The sequence below is a fragment of the Gigantopelta aegis genome, chromosome 14 (assembly GCF_016097555.1).
Source record: "Gigantopelta aegis isolate Gae_Host chromosome 14, Gae_host_genome, whole genome shotgun sequence".
Lineage (NCBI taxonomy): Eukaryota > Metazoa > Mollusca > Gastropoda > Neomphalida > Peltospiridae > Gigantopelta > Gigantopelta aegis.
This window is the reverse complement of record NC_054712.1, coordinates 31,914,515-31,924,671: the sequence shown is the minus strand read 5'-3', so window position 1 is coordinate 31,924,671 and position 10,157 is coordinate 31,914,515. Positions and strand designations below refer to the sequence as shown.

General features: G+C 38.4%; 1 long non-coding RNA gene across 1 annotated transcript; it reads left to right on the top strand.

The window, feature by feature from the left end:
- Positions 1–1,189: 1,189 nt before the first annotated feature.
- Positions 1,190–9,438, top strand: LOC121388946. Its single transcript, XR_005960027.1, has 3 exons — positions 1,190–1,385; positions 3,853–3,997; positions 8,701–9,438. It is a non-coding gene; the product is annotated as an uncharacterized LOC121388946 (long non-coding RNA).
- The last annotated feature ends 719 nt before the right edge of the window (positions 9,439–10,157 follow it).

Here is a 10,157-nt window from a genome sequence, read left to right as displayed (position 1 = left end):
ATGTTGAGAGCGTTGTTACATAAATGACGTCTCTCTCTCTCTCTCTCTCTCTCTCTCTCTCTCTCTCTCTCTCTCTCTCTCTCTCTCTCTCTCTCTCTCTCTCTCTCTCTCTCTCTCTCTCTCTCTGTCTGTCTGTCTCTCCCTTCAGCGCGCGCGCTTGTGTATTCCACAATATAATTATAATATTTGATACATATTTTTTTTTTCAAACTGAGGTTTTGTCACTTGAACTCCCCACCTGAATCCGCGCCTGCTTCATGTTTACAGATATTTTCTTAAATATAGGTCATACTACGATTTGTGCGGATAGGACGATAGAACCGAACATTAGTTTGAAACGCACTATAGAATGATGCTTTTGATATGCAAATGACCTTAGTTATTTATAGGAGAAATAACGTGCATTCAAAAGACACAGAGATTTTTAAAAAGTGGAATTAAGTCAACTTCGTGCATTTTATATGATGATTTGTATATAAAACCTGTCGGGGTTTGGGTTTGTTTTCATGTAAATGCAAAGAAAACAAATATCGAATAGGAAATAAACGTAACATTTGCGAAAAACTTTGGGTCTAAATAATTGAACAGGATAATAGTTTGTCAGTCAGCTATTAAATGTATTTGGTTGTAATTTTAAATGGATATTTTATCTTAATAATGACATCTTGCAACATTGATAGAGCGTCTTTAAACAAAATTAATTCTTGTGCAACTTTAATGCTACATTTTAGGGGATATTCGCTTAATATTAATGCCACAATTTTATATAGAATTAATAAATAACGTTTTGGCTAATAAATATTTGATCTTCCTACCTAACTACTCATCCATCCATCCATCAATCCATCTATCCATCCATCCATCCACCCACCCACCCATTCTTTCATCCATCTATCTTTACATTTATCCATTTATTTAGCTATCTATGAACAGGCAAAAAGTATGCCAAAAGGATTCAAATATACAATAATTGCTCACAAATGACCATTTTCTTGGACAGAACCACCAAAGATTAAAAAATAAGCGAACTTGCGCAATCGCCCAAGCTACAAAAGCCATTGCGCAATAAACCAAATACGTTTTGTACTTAAAATTATTTATGTATACACATTTGTGTCGACTCGGTCCAAGATTCATATATATTTTGTGGTGAAATTATTCTTAGGTAGACTATATATTCAGCAACATTTCAGTCCAGAGATAGCTGAATCGTAGTGGTGCTACCAGTTTACTTCCATTTTTGTGGACCATACACTGAGAAGCCAACCAGTCCGTGTCCAACTAATTGGAAGCGGTGCCACCGGTCTACGTCCAGTCCAGTCCATTCCTAGCAAGTGAAAGTTCCAAAAATGAAGGTTTTCACTATGGAATGTTTGGTGTTCGTGGTAAGTACTGTTTCTTTTACAATGATTTTGATTTCATCTCATTTCAATTTATTTTCGTGCTTATATCCAATTAGGTTCAAGCACGCTGTCCTAGATACACACACGCCTTAGCTATCTGGGCTGTCTGTCCAGGACAGAGAGTTATTTCTTAGTGGTTAGTGAGAGAAAAGTGGGTGTAGTGGTCGAGCACCTACCCTCTGAGTCGTTAAACCTCGCTCTGGGTGGGAGCCGGCACCGGGCTGCGAACCATATACCTACCAGCCTTATGTCCAATGACTTAACCATCAAGGCCGGTAATGAATTTGACAATTACACCATTTTCCGTTGTAAGATGCCATTGTTGTGACAATCATGTTCGTAAATGTAAGGATTTAAACAACAATTTCGGGCGAACAAATAATATGTATCGTTACACAATAACGTGTAACGAATCGTTGGTTTCCATAAATGCACGAAAACAAAATATCATGTGCAAGATTTGTGCGTGTATCACAGGTCACAATTTACTGAAACAATGTTTAGAAGTCATCTGTGATCAACACTTACTCAGACAGACAGACAGATATCTTTATTTACGTCTCACCTCATGTACAACATAATTCGAATTAAAATAAACATATAAAAGTACATAAGCCATTCCATAGGGAATTATGAGAGACGATATATACAATAAACAAATATTTACATTTATACTAAATTTAAAAACCAAAGATCTTAATGCTAATACATGTACATATGCATATAACACTAGCAATTTTTTTTATGTCCACTGCCTCTTAAAGGGATACTCCTGTGTTTGCTGCATACTAAAATGTTTCCGACTAATAAAATATTTTTACGATTAAACTTAAATATTAAATAATTTTCTTGTTTAGAATATCAGTGTCTGTACATTCAGTGTGTTTCTGGTCGTCTTAATATTTGTAAGAAGCTCAGACTGGATTCTGTCATCGAATTATTTCGTACGTACGAAAAAAAGTACAAATATTAGAATGATCAGAAACACGTTTAATATACAGCCACTAATATGTTATGCAGGAATATATATATTATATGTAATTACAGTCGTTAAAAAGTCTCTGTTAGTCGATAACATCTTAAACATTGCAGCAAACTCAGGAATGTTGCTTTAATTAATTGTGTTGAGTTTGTCTACTTGTGTCGGTATTGATCCGTGTTCATATTCTCTGGCTTATACATTGTCATGCGTTCAGTGACAGCGAACAACTCTGACGTTCGCCTACTATTCATATTCATATTCTTTCCCGATGTGGGCATTTGGCTTAACGCGAAATGCAAACATCTGTGCCATGTTCAGCGACAGCGTGCGACGCTAACGTTCGCGAACAATTTGACTGGTCCTCGATGTCGTCATTTGATTTAACATGAAGCGCATAAACCAGTCTAGGGAACGTCTTTCTACTCGCTGTTGTTGATCTCGGCCCAGGTTAGCGAACGGAGACCCCCCTCCTCCCCCCCCCCCCCAAAGTAAAAAAAAAAGGAAAAAAAAAAAAGAGAAGAAAAAAGAGAGATATGCGAGATGCGCTTCTTGGTAATCGCCTGTGTCACATATGGCAGGGCCTAGGCTGTCTGGCTGAACACAACCATGATTTAGGGTTGTTCCCCATATGCGACGCTGGCCCGGTGTATGTGTGATTACCAAAAACCGCAGACGTGAACTGATGTTTATAAAACGTTTACAGTCTAGACTCAAGACTCTAATAGAGCTTGAGACAGTAACGTCATGGCAGCGCCATAAAAATTGCATGCGTGTGACGTCATTTGAGATTGAGTCTGGACTTTGAACGTTTTATAAGGACGGGCCCAGGTGCTTGCGTGATTACTAAAAACCGCATCTCGCATATGGAAACGCTATTTTGGGCAACCACAAAATGGATTCCTCTTCTTCTTCTTCTTCTTTGTATTCATTTTCCGCATTCAACAACTGCACTGCCATGATGATGCTCACACGAAAACGCTTACTATAGAATCGATTTAAGCGTCGCCCTAATCTTGAACATCTTGAAAGTGCATTCCTTTTTTGTTTCTTCACCGGCCTCGGTTGCGTCGTGGTTAGGCCATCGGTCTAAAGGCTGGTAGATACTAGGTTCGGATCCCAGTCGAGGCATGGGATTTTCAATCCAGATACTGACTCCAAACCTTGAGTGAGTGATCCGCAAGGCTCAATGGGTAGGTGTAAACCACTTGCACCGACCAGTGATCCATAACTGGTTCAACAAAGGCCATGGTTTGTGCTATCCTGCCTGTGGGAAGCGCAAATAAACGATCCCTTGCTGCCTGTTGTAAAAGAGTAGCCTATGTGGCGACAGTGGGTTTCCTCTAAAAAACACCCAGTGTCACAATGACCATATGTTTGACGTCCAATAGCCGATGATAAGATAAAAAATCAATGTGCTCTAGTGGCGTCGTTAAATAAAACAAACTTTACTTTTTTCTCTTCTTTCAGTTTCTTGTCATGTCCGTGACGACGGTCTTATCTGCAGGCGGTCATGGGGGCGGTGGTCATGCAATGAGCGGGGCCCATGGAGTGGGCGGACATGGAGGTGGCGGTCAAGGAGGCGGACAGAGAGATGGGGATATACCTGAAGCAGGTAAAGAACAATTAACAACATCAATTGTACGTATGTGCATGCATATATACATTAATACATTATTTTTAATTCTAATATATGATATTGAAGATACCGAAACACACGAGGCTAATAATCTCTTTATCATATAAGTTCAAGTTTAATACAACGTGGTTTTGTAAACTGTACACACAACTTTAATTCCAGTCCGTCATTACTAGATATTCAAATGACGTAAGCATATGTGGCGCGGTGTCTTTTTGAATGGGAATGACGTCATTTTGGATGTCCTGATATCAAAATAACTGGTGCTTCACGTGTTTTGTTATATCAACGATGGATAGCTTTTAGTGTAAAATTGCTATTGAAATGTTTTCATTTGATGACTATGATAGCAAATCAATTATGGAGTGTCACTCTAATACGTTTGCTTAAATGTCAATAAACCTAGTGCCGTGACCTCAATTAATTTACATCTAATTTGCAAAGTTATCAAATTCATAAAGTATGTGATCTGAAAAATAGCACATACTTTGATTCCACTGAAAATGTAAGATAGTATATGATATGATATATATATATATATATATATATATATATATATATATATATATATATATATATATATATATATATATATATATAATGCTATAATTATTGTGTCAAAATAGTTATTTTGTTAACTAACCATGTAACTAATATCACATGAATAATGATGACACAGCAGATTATAGTTAGTGACACTAGGGTCTCCTGGAGTACTTGGACACGGGCCGAGTCCAGCAAGACCCGAGTCCATTCACAGAGTTCGAGTATCCGTGCAAGGAAGAGCACTCTCGTTTAATTAAATTTGTTTACGTCATTTTGCTATATGCTTGCCGCCGGTTACATTATAGGGCTAGTGATGAAAAGTCGAATGTGCGGAATGCAATACAATGGCTGCATTTGGCATCCATATTCAGCGCTGGATTTTAGAGGCATAATGCTGTTTTACTTTGTCACATTATCATCTGGTGTCGGCTACTCGGGTGCAGGTCGAGTGTGACCCTTGAGCACTCGAATCCTATATTTTGAATTCGTGGAGGCCCTAAGTGACACTAACTTGTCTTTTGATTCTCATTCCTAAATAAGAGAAAGAGAGAAAGACTCGGTGGTCTAATATTCTTTACGAGCGTCTGTTTAGGGATCACATCACCACTGTGGCCAGACTGGGTGAAACTCCCATAATTGTGGTGTAAAAAACCAAAACAAACAAGGGTACATTCCTGCATCTAGAACAGCATGCCGGTATGTCGACAGAATGTTGAGGTATAATGAGAGTTGTTTCCCGTTTTAGACTCCTCGAAATGAAGAGTAGCGTTATTTGAAACTCTAGGTGGCTAACGTCATTTTTGGAATCGAATGACACCTGTTTGCTGTCTGTCAACATCGACCTATATTACTACAGACAGGACCACCTATATTATGTCATATGGCTAGACTTAATTAATTATGGTTTGGGAATCATACAACCACCTGATGACAATTTCAAAACTGTGTGCAACTCGCATGGCGGCCATTTTCCAAGATGGCTGCTGTCATATTACCGATAGCCATGTCTCTGCCAATAGTTCATACATTGAGGTGATTTTGGTGTCAAAATATATGTTTTAGGGGATGATTTATATGCCAAATATGCTTCCAGACCAATTAGATGTGTTCTGAACCACGTTTCAAGATGATTTCACAAACATTAAGCACTTATCAGAGTATTCTTGAAACACTAATAACATACTAACAATGCTATATACAGATTTCCCGGGAACATGTGACTGATTTCATTGAAATTTTCCATTTAGAAAATTAAACAAATCTTCCATACAATTTGAAAACAATGGGTTTATTTAAAACACATTTTCCAGAGTGATCTGGTAGGGTTCAAAACCAGTGATCGTAATAGTCCAGAATCTAGTATATTCAACAAGCTAAATTCAGTCATTATGTTTTCTGTAACTGTTCTCTCATAACTTTTGGTATATTTCTCACATCTAATTTCAATTTTAATATTTCATGTAATTGACGAACTTCATTAATATTAATTCTGTGGTCAATACGGGTATGTATACAGGGTAACTATGTCCTCTGCCAGTATGACTAAGCCTTACAAGAGGTACCCCCTGTTAACATCATACCATGACTCCTAAGAGTGGGATATGGACCAGACTGTCAAAACACGGATAGTCTTGGGAGAAAGTAACTGGGTGTAGTTTAAAGTTTGGTTTGTTTGACGACACCACTGGAGCACATAAATGTATTAACCGGCTATTGGATGTCAAACATTTGGTCCTTTTGACATATAGTTTTAGAGAGGAAACCTACTGCATATTTTTCGTTAGTATCCTGGGATCTGTTATATGCACCATCCCACCGACTGGATGGCATATACCAGTCGTGGTGCACTGGCTGGAATGAGAAATAGACCAATGGGCCCATCGATGGTGATGGATCTCACACCGACCGCGCATCAAGCGAGCGATTTGCCAGAAGGCTACGTCCCGCCCCACTAGGTGGGACAGAGTTACAAATGGGAGTGGGAGAGTAGTGATGGGAATCGGTTGGGGATTTCTTCATCGATCATCGGTTATAATCGGTCGGTACCAACCGATCAACTTTCGATTACACAATCGGTTAGAATTGTACGAACATAAGAAGGATTTTAATTATCTTTTCCGTGCTTGAACATTTCTTTGATCTAAGGACGTTAATTCCCAACATTTGACCTGACAATCTTTTGTGGGCATACATACATACATACATATTATCTTTTCTCCAATACAATGTGTTGTCTTGCTTGTTTAACTCACTCATCTGTAGTCTACTTGGACTCATCGTCATCCTCGTGGCGCTTGTCAGGGATGTGACCCTGCGAGTTGGTAAGCACGCTACTCGGGGTCAGGTCTGCGGAATAGGATGTGTGCAACAACTTGAATCCACTGTTTCGCAGAGCTGCTTCTGCAATCCGTGCTATGTGAGCAGGTGCATTGTCGTAAAGCAGCAGAGGGGCGGTTGACAACTTTCCTCGCCGTTTTCGATGCACTGACTGACGGGAATGTATAAGCAAATCAGCGTAATACTGACGCTTAATATACACATATGAGGCATACAGTCGACATGAATGAGTCCTTCAGCGTTGTTGAGAATAGAAAGTTAAACTTTGTTTTTGTTTAACGACATCACTAGAGCACATTGATTTATTAATCATCGGCTATTGAATGTCAAACATATGGTAATTTTGATAGTCATAGAGAGGAACCCCGCTGCAATCTCCCATTAGTTGCAAGGGATCTTTTATATGCACCATCTCACAGACAGGATAACACATACCACGGCCTTTGATACACCAGTCGTGGTGCACTGGCTGGAACAAGAAACAGCCGGGTGTACAGCTTTACCAATGGGATACGTCCCGCCATTTAGAGAATGGTACACATGGTTTTGCTAGCATTGGGTTGGACATTGAGTTTCTTTGGTGCTGGAGAGTTGACGTGTTTCTACTTTTTCAAATAATGCTTGGACTCGGAGTAAATATTAAGAATATCATTCTGGTTACTAAACGCTGCTTAGAACGTCCCCTGTCCACATTCATCAGCTCAAGATTCTCCTCCGAACATCGAATCCAGTTTCATTTCATTCAGGAAGTCAAAATTCCAGGCACACAGTGAGCACATACTTGGCTCAAACACAAATGTTCATGGAGAATGCATTTTACTTAGCCATAACTGATTTCCAGAATATCTACTCTATGTCACACTGTCTTTCTTCGGTGCTCCATTGCAAATAGTCCACGGTCTTAACGTTTTCCTGGGTTATCGATGTCCAAGGCCTGCCAGACCTGGGTTTATCTTCAACAGATTTAATTTCTTGCCACCACGGAATTTAGCAGCTAATATTTTTACCATGGAATAGGAAGGGGACTGGTCCTGATACTTGTTGATCATGCGAACATGAATTTGTGAAGGCCTGATTTGTCTCTAATGTTAAAATAAATTAACGACAGCACTGTGCTTGATTGTGATGTTGTCAGTATTTATGTTCCCTTGGAGGTGAAACAGTAAACAAGAAACCTAAAATGTACAGGTTTTCATACACTTAAATTACACTTCAAATCATTAAATCAAATTAATGCTATATTACCGTTCAGAGTGATACTTAAAACCTTTTGATCACATAATATAGGAAGCATGTTGTATCAATCTGTAGGAACCGGGAGCTGTGGAGAGGACTGTCCCCCGCTCGAAGTCGAAAATGTACTCTCTTTTTTTTCCTACCCCCCCCCCCCCCCCCCCCCACACACACACACGAGACTGTGCCTAACTCCAGTAGAGATTGTACCCCCACTCAAGATAACGCTCCTACGCGTCTGTATATAGGGTAAAATATGTGTTGTGTTCATTGGGGAAGTATCTACAAATTGCTAATTTTACATTTAATACCTATTCAATATATATTGTCTTTCTGTACACATGAACACAAACTCACACCCCAGCAAATTTATTTTGTTTGACCTAATACTATACTAACAGTTTGAGAAATGAAATCATCTCTATGGCCCGTCATATATATATATATATATATATATATATATATATATATATATATATATATATATATATATATATATATATATTTCCTTATCAGTCAACATATTATTTATATTACTTAATTTACTGTTTTTGTTTATTCAGAAGGTCCTGATGTTGACGAAGACTAATCCCGGTGCTGAATGTACAGACAGGTGACCTTCACCAATTGACGAAGACTAATACCGGTGCTGAATGTACAGACAAGTGACCTTCACCAAGTTATAAAGTACACTGAAAGACGAACATATAGAAGACAAAAAGGAGAGACGTTTCTTTGTTGCTCAGTATATTTTACATTCCACATTTCAGTTGTGTCTTTGTTACTCAGTTACCTAGTTCATGTTTCAGTGTGTCCTATATATATATATACCAGTACCCTTTGAGATATCCTAAAGAAGTATTTTATAAACTTTCATTTTAATGAAAAGAAAAATACCCATATTTAAACGAACATTATTATAAAAGATACATTTTAATTCTCGAAACCTACCTGTTTTGGCAAGTTGGAAGGAAAACCGGTTTCCAAGATTAATGACTTCATGCAAATTTTGGGCTTTATTCCTTCTTTATTTTTATTTTATATTATTAGTTAAAGATTTAGATCTTTAGAAAACTAATGTACAAAATCAGAAGAAAAGTCGACTGTAATAACGGTGTTTCTTTTTCCATTCATTTTAATCTTCGTCATATCTTAGCATAATATGATTATTTATTAGCAGTTCAAATAGCATGCATGTTACACAGCTTGACGTTACTATTATCCTGTGCATTGTATACAAACATTTCCTTCTAGATGTCACTTTCGTAAACTAACTGATTAGAATAAACAACGTTCCGTGAGTTATGAAGTTGTGTAGTGATTAATGTACAGAGATTCAACATCGGACATTGTTTGTGTAAATGCGCACCTCTAATCTCATAGAAGCAGCAAGGTGTCTTTTATAGTACTGTACATGCTAGTACCACGTCCTTTGAAGTACTAGTCGTAGGGCGTTGTTTGGGATGGGGCAAAATCTGAGTCCATTAAGGTGTTTGATCCTGCGACAATTGCACATCAGGCGTCGTCAGACGAACTCAGAAGAGACAGAAAGACAGACAGTGGGAAAGAGAGAGTCAAGGGGGTAAAAACGACAGACCAACAGGTCAATATATATGTGTGTGTGTGTGTGTGTGTGTGTGTGTGTGTGTGTGTGTGTGTGTGTGTGTGTGAGAGAGAGACAGTCAGACAGACAGACAGACATATATACAGATAGGCAGGCAGACGGATAAAAAAAAACGGGCAGGTAGGCAGACACATAGACAAACAGACATACATACAGATAGAAGAGACAGACGGATAAAAAAAAGTATCGGGCAGGTAGGATATGCAGACACATAGACAAACAGACATACATACATACAAACAGATAGATAGATATATAGATAGATAGATAGATAGATAGATAGACAGAAAAACAGAGAGTTGGGAGAGAGTATCAGGGTAGTAAAAAGATATACCTACAGACCGATATGCAGACACATTTGCAGGCATTCAGGCAAACAGACATACAGACAGACCG